The 7,340-nt window shown below is 47.1% G+C and overlaps 1 pseudogene; it reads left to right on the forward strand.

Annotated features, from left to right (window-relative positions):
* The first annotated feature begins 802 nt into the window (after window positions 1–802).
* The window catches only part of LOC112079245 (histidine decarboxylase-like), a 13,866-nt pseudogene continuing 7,328 nt past the window's right edge, over window positions 803–7,340 (forward strand).

The following is a 7,340-nucleotide window of genomic DNA, read 5'->3' on the forward strand; positions in this document are numbered from 1 at the left end:
AAAAAGAGAGAGATTATTTGATAATTGATGTGTATTGATTGTGTTTGACAGGTCATCAATTGTAAATAATATTTTTTCTTGCATTGTAGTTTATAACAGGGGCCTATTGTCCGAGTGACTATGTAGACGTTACAGTGACCGGTTGTGGATCATACATTGATTGGGTGTTCACTGAGTGATATGAGACGTGACAGGACCGTTGTGGATCAACATTGATTGTTCACTGAGTGACTAGGACGTTACCAGGATTGTTGTGGAATCAAACATTTGACTGTTCACTGTAATTCCTTGTTACGTAAGGATATTTGTCGTCCGCAAGAGTATCTTTCTGTGCAGCTTATTATGGATGGAGTGTGGTTTTTGTGCCTTGGCTGTGTGTGTGCGTGGTGTGCGTGTGTGGGTGTGTGTGGTGTGTGGGGTCAGCGTGGTTCCACTGGCGAGGCCCTACAATGCATGCGTACCTACCAGGCCCTGACTCCCTGGCCTCCATGTTAGGAGACAGTTGGCTGATGCCATCACAACATCGGATTTCACCTGGGTAACTATCTTATCACATCCAACTTGATTTACTCTTTTGTGTGGATACACAAATTAACTCACTTAATTATCCAACTAAAGTTTTGGTTTAAAAGACTCGAACGATCATGTTTTAATAAAAATATATATTTCCTGGCAGCACATTACTGTGCATCAAGTTTGTGAGGTTTTTCTCCACGTGAGCCATGGATTAACTAGAGGTTACTTTGGATACAATCATCTGTTACAGAAAGCTCCTGCAGGAAATCCTATAGTCGTGTGATATTATAATGTAATGACTATTTATGATAGAATGACATGAGTTGTTGTGTTTTGGGTCCAGGCCTCCAGCCGGCGTGTACAGAGCTGGAGATGAACGTGATGGACTGGTTGTGTAAAGCTCTTGGTTCCCCACTTCTTCCTCCATCACCACCCAGACAGCACGGGGGAGGAATACTGCAGGTAGGTGATACACTGGATACATTTACATTTACTTTAAGTCATTTAGAGACGCTCTTATCGATGCGACTTACAAATTGGATACACCTGACACTTCTCACCTTACAGTACCAACTAGACGCAACCGGGGGAGGAATCTGCAGGTAGGATAGGATACACTCTGGATTCACCTGACCATACTCACCTTACAGTACCTAACTAACAGCACCGGGGAGGAATACTGCAGATGGATAGATACACCTGACCTACTGACCACATACTTCACCTTACAGTACCAACTAGACAGCACCGGGGAGGAATACTGGCAGGTAGGATAGATACACCTGGATACCTGACCATACTCACCTTACAGTACCAACTAGACAGCACGGGGGAGGAATACTGCAGGTAGGTAGATACACCTGACCATACCTGACCATACTCCGCTTACAGTACCAAACTAGACAGCACGGGGGAGGAATACTGCAGGTAGGATAGATACAGCTGACCATACCTGACCATACTCACCTTACAGTTACCAACTAGCAGCTTCGGGGGAGGAATAGGCAGGTAGACATGTACTCTCACAGCACACCTAGTGGTGAATGGGAATAACATTCTCTACACTTTTCAGAGAGAGTAAATAAGAGCCCTCAGTGTTTCAGTTCACATAAACGTGGTGCTTTTTCTCTCCCTCTTTTGTCTCCTCCTCTCCTTTCCTTCCTTCCTTCCTCCTCATCCCTCCTCATCCCTCCTCTCCTCCCTCCATCCCTCCTCCCTCCCTCCTCTCCTCTGTCCCATCTCTCACTCCCTCCTCTCTCCTCATCTCTCTCCTCATCCCTCCTCTCTCTTCCCTCCCTCCTCTCTGTCCCTCCCTCTCCTCCCTCCCTCCCTCCCTCCTCTCTCTGTCCCCATCCTCTCTCATCCTCTCTTCCTCCTCTCTCTCTCTCCCATCCCTCTCTCCTCTCAGAGACCAGTGAGTGAGAGTAGTCTTGGTAGCTCTGCTGGCTGCCAGGAAGGCCAGGATCCAGCAGCTGAAGAGGACAGATCGCAGACAGAGACCTGGATGAGTCAGTGGTCAACTCAAGACTGGTGGCCTACGCATCAGACCAGGTAAAGATGGGATGGGTAGGGCCACACACCACCGCACATATGCAACGTTTGCAAACATGCACCACGCATGCACGAACACACACAAACGCACACGCACACACACACCACACACACAATAGTGAGTTCTGCATAATGAGAGATTGACTGTCTGTCTGTCTCTCCATCTGCTCTCTGCCTCTATCAGGCTCACTCCTCAGTGGAGAAGGCAGGTCTGATCTCCCTGGTGAGATTCAGGTTCCTCCCTCCAGACGAGCACTCTCCCTGAGAGGAGACATCTGAAACAGGCCATCCAGGAGGACAGGAGGGAGAGGACTGGTACCTGTCACTGGTAGGTTATGGTAGGGTATATTAGGGGGTGGTTAGGCTCATGGTAAGGTATATTAGGGGGTGGTAGGTCATCAGTAGGGTATATTAGGGGATGGTAGGTATGGTATGGTATATTAGGGGTGGTAGGTCATGGTAAGGTTTTATATTAGGGGGTGGTAGTATGGTCATGGTATGAGTATATTGGGAGGTGCGTAGGTCATGGTAGGGTATATTAGGGGTGGTAGGTCTGGTAGGTTTATTAGGGGGTGGTAGGTCATGGTAGGTATATTAAAGGGGGTGGTAGGTCAAGGGTAGGGTATATTAGGGGGTGGTAGGTCATGGTAGGGTATATTAGGGGGTGGTAGATCATGGTAGGGTATATTAGGGGTGGTAGATCATGTAGTATTAGGGGGCAGTAGGTCATGGTAGGGTATATTAGGGGGTGGTAGGTCATGGTAGAGTATATTAGGGGGTGGTAGGTCATGGTAGGGTATAGTATGGGGTGGTAGGTCATGGTTAGGGTATATTAGGGGATGGTAGGTCATGGTAGGGTATATTAGGGGGTGGTAGGTCATTGTAGGGTATATTCGGGGATGGTAGGTCATGGTAGGGTAATTAGGGGGTGGTAGGTCATGGTAGGGTATATTAGGGGGTGGTAGGGACATGGTGGGGTATATTAGGGGGCGGTAGGTCATGGCTGAGGGTATATTATGGGTGGTAGGTCATGGTAGGTATATTAGGGGGTGGTAGGTCATGGTAGGGTATATTCGGGGATGGTAGGTCCATGGTAGGGTATATTAGGGTGGTAGGTCAATGGTAGGGTATATTAGGGGGCGGGTAGGTCAATGGTAGGGTATATTAGGGGGTGGTAGTGTCATGGTAAGGGTATATTAGGGGGTGGTAGGTCAGTGGTAGGGTATTTTAGGGTGGTAGGTCATGGTAAGGTATATTAAAGGATGGTAGGTCATGGTAGAGTATATTGAGGGTGTAGGTCATGGTAGGGTGTATTATGGGGTGGTAGGTCATGGTAGGGGTATATTAGGGGGTGGTAGATCAGTGGTAGGGTATATTAGGGGGTGGTAGGTCATGTAGGGTATATTAGGGGGTGTAGGTCAGTGGTAGATCATGGTAGGGTATATTAGAGGGGGTGTATGGTCATCGTGGTTATATTAGGTGGTTGTTAGTCATGTAGGGTATATTAGGGGGGTGGTAGGTCATGTAGGGTATATTAGGGGGTGGTAGGGTGATGATAGGTCATGGTAGGGTGTATTAGGGGGTGGTAGGTATGGTAGGGTATATTAGGGGGTGGTAGGTCATGGTAGTTGGTAGGGTATTAGGGGGTGTTATGTCTCGTAGGTTATATTAGGTGGTGTTAGTCAATGTAGGGTATATAGGGGGTGGTAGTCATGGTAGGGTATATGGTTGTAGGGGTGATGTAGGCTGGTAATAGGGGGGTTTTTGTTTTATTAGGGGTGGTAGGTAATGGTAGGGTATATTAGGGTGGTAGGGTTATTAGGGGTGGTGTCATGGTAGGGTCATGGTAGGGTATATTAGGGGGTGTTAGTCAATGTAGGGTATATTAAGGGGATGGTAGGTCATAGTAGGTCATGGTAGGTCATAAACACTTGTAACCAAGTCGTAACTCTAACCAAACCAATGATCATGTTTGTTTCAGCTGTGTGCCACTCTGGGGACCACGGGGGTGTGCGCCTTCGACGACCTGTCAGAGCTGGGACCAGTGTGTACGTCTGTATCCCCTACCTCTAATTATTATACGCACCTGTACGACATACCACATGTACCACACATAACATGTATGACATGTGACCTTTGTATGACTTTGGAGAATCTCAGCGTCCTGGGTCCGTATTCATAAAGAGTCTCAGAGTAACAGCGATGGCCATGACTGGACGGGGACGGGGACGGGGACGGGGACGGGGACGGGGACGGGGACGGGGCTGATGCTAGATCAGGACTCTGAGACGTTGCTCTGCTCCTGTGAGCCATTCTTGCTCGCACAAGCCAAGGTTCCCACAAGGCTACTTTATACTTACTCTGAGACGCTGTATGAATACAGATAAGTGTCGCAGGTTCAAGTTCCAGTCGGACTCCCCACCGCCCCCCAGATTCTCTGAAAACGTGTTTGTATTCCTCCCCCTGCCTGGCCTAGGTGCAGAGGAAGGTCTGTGGCTGCATGTGGATGCAGCGTACGCCGGCTCAGCGTTCCTCTGCCCTGAGCTGAGAGGACCTCTGGGGGGTATAGAGTACGCTGACTCCTTCGCGTTCAACCCCTCCAAATGGATGATGGTCCACTTCGACTGCACTGCCTTCTGGTGAGAGAGTGAGTGAGTGAGTGTGAGAGTGAGAGTGAGAGTGAGAGAGAGAGAGAGAGAGAGAGAGAGTTAGAGAGAGAGAGAGAGACGGACCACGAAGAGAGAGACGAGAGAGAGGAGGGAGGGAGGGAGGGAGGGACGGGAGGAGGAGGGAGGGAGGGAGGGAGGGAGAGAGGAAGGGGAGGATGGAGAGAGAGGGGGGGAGAGGGGGGGAGAGAGGGAGAGAGAAGGGAGGGAGAGAGGGGAGAAGAGGAGGAGGGGAGGGAGAAGGAGAGAGACATGGGGGGAAGAGAGGGAGAGAGAAAGGGGAGGAGAGAGAGGAAGGGGAGGAGAGGGGAAGAGAGAGGAAGGGGGAAGAGGAGAGAGAGAAGAAAGGAGAAATGGGAGGGAGAAAGGAAAAGGAGAGGAAGGGAGGGAAGAGAGAGGGAGGAAGAGAGGGAGGGGAGAGAGGAATGGGAGGGAAGAGAGAGGAGAGAAAGAGGGAGAAAAAAGGGGAGAGAGGAAGAAGGGGAGGGAAGACCTGGTTGTCATCCTGTCCTGCAGTCTAATGACCAAAACGCCCTCTAGTGGCCTCATGGGTGGAATATTAATACTAATTAAATTAACATTATTTCAGAAAGCAGCTGGAATTCTGGTGATGTCAAATGGTTTTGTTATATTTCAGTCTTCTGTAATGTATATAAAGTGTAATATTGGGATACAACTCAAAATGTAATACATTCAACTCTATATCTGACATGGTCCAGGGTGTCTCTGTTTTTAAACCCATAACATGTGTGTGAGTGGATCTGTTTAAGACTACCAAGACAATTGTGTGACCCTGATTTAGCCCACTGCATAAAATGTTTTAAAAGAGAGAGAGGGTAGAGAGGATTACGACGACCCTCAGAGCTTTCCAGACACGAAGCGGCGGCGGAGTTGCCCATTCATAATTTATTGGAGCTAGGCGGGAGGCAGAATTTTATCCAGGTAGAGCGATCGTCGTTGCTCGTGCACGTGAAAGCCACTCAGCCGAGAGAAAAGGACTGTGTTTGGCGCACTCCGCTCAGCCCCGTGGCATCCTGTCTGGAGAGCCCTTCAGGCTTCATGTACAGTGTTACTAAGCTGGGGATAGAGAGATTCAGTAACATGTTTTGGTCGTTGGGTCCTAACAGGGTGAAGGACAAGTGCAAGCTCCAACAAACCTTCAGTGTCGACCCGGTCTACTCAGACACGAAAACTCAGACCAAGCCACCGACTTCATGGTACAAATTACCTACATTTGACATTTTAGTCATTTAGCAGACGTGCTTATCCAGAGCGACTTGCAGTAGTGAGTGTATACTTTTTCCTACATTCTTCGTACTAGTCCCCCGTGGAATCGAACCCACAACCCTGGCGTTGCAAGCTCAACCAACTGAGTCACGCTCTATACCTACCTACCAAATTGCAGACTTGTTATTTTTTAACATTACTTCCACGGTACACACTACCTACCTTTGTATACTCCTGTGATAAACTCATCAACATTGTTGGTCCAACTTCTGCCTTTAAACACAGATCTAGGATCAGATGTACCCAAATCCTAACATTAACCACTGTCGGGAAAGCATGCAGATCTTGAAACTGATCTGGATCTGAAACTGATCTGGAAACTGATCTGGATCTTAATCTTACTATAGATGTTCATGTTGTTGAATCCACTGTGTCTGTTTCAGCATTGGCAGATCCCCCTGAGTCGCCGGTTCGTTCTCTGAAGCTGTGGTTCGTGATGCGCTCCTTCGGTCTGAAGAACCTTCAGGGACACATCAGACACGTATGTACCCTCCTACCTACCTACCTACCTACCTACCTACCTAACCTACTACCCTACCTACTACCTACCTACCACGTATGTAACCTGTCTGTCTGTCTGTCTGTCTGTCTGTCTGTCTGTCTGTTGTCTGTCTTTGATGTCTGTCTCTGTCTCTCTCTCTACATTTGATTTGAGATGCTGCATTACAGTGACTGACCTCTACGTTTGTGTTTCAGGGTGTAGAGATGGCTAAGCTACTGGAGTCCCTGGTTAGATGTGAACACTTTTGACATGCCTGCTGAGAGAGACCTTGGCTTGGTGGTCTTCTGTCTCAAGGTATGTGGCCTATCCTTGTTTTGTAAAGTGTGTGTTGTGTTGTATTTGTGTTGTGTTGTAAAGTTGTGTTTTGTGTTGTATTTGTAAAGTTGTGTTTGTTGTATTGTAAGTTGTGTTGTGTTGTATAAGTTGTGTTGTGTTGTATTGTAGTTGTTGTGTTGTTAAAGTTGTGTTGTAAAGTTGTGTTGTGTTTGTATTGTATAGTTGTGTTGTGTTGTATTTAAAGTTGTGTTGGTGTTGTATTGTAAAGTTTGTGTTGTATTGTAAAGTTGTGTTGTTATTGTATTGTAAAGTTTGTTGTATTGTAAAGTGTTGTTTATTGTTTGTAAGTTTTGTGTTGTGTTGTAATTTGTATTGTAAAGTTTGTGTTTTGTATTGTAAGTTGTATTGTATTGTAAAGTTGTGTTGTATTGTAAAGTTGTATTTGTAATTGTAAAGTTGTGTTGTAGTTGTAAAGTTGTATTGTAATTGTATAAGTTGTGTTGTATTGTATGTAATAGTTGGTGTATTTGTAAAGTTGTGGT

This window comes from Salvelinus sp. IW2-2015, unplaced genomic scaffold (assembly GCF_002910315.2).
Source record: "Salvelinus sp. IW2-2015 unplaced genomic scaffold, ASM291031v2 Un_scaffold7347, whole genome shotgun sequence".
NCBI lineage: Eukaryota > Metazoa > Chordata > Actinopteri > Salmoniformes > Salmonidae > Salvelinus > Salvelinus sp. IW2-2015.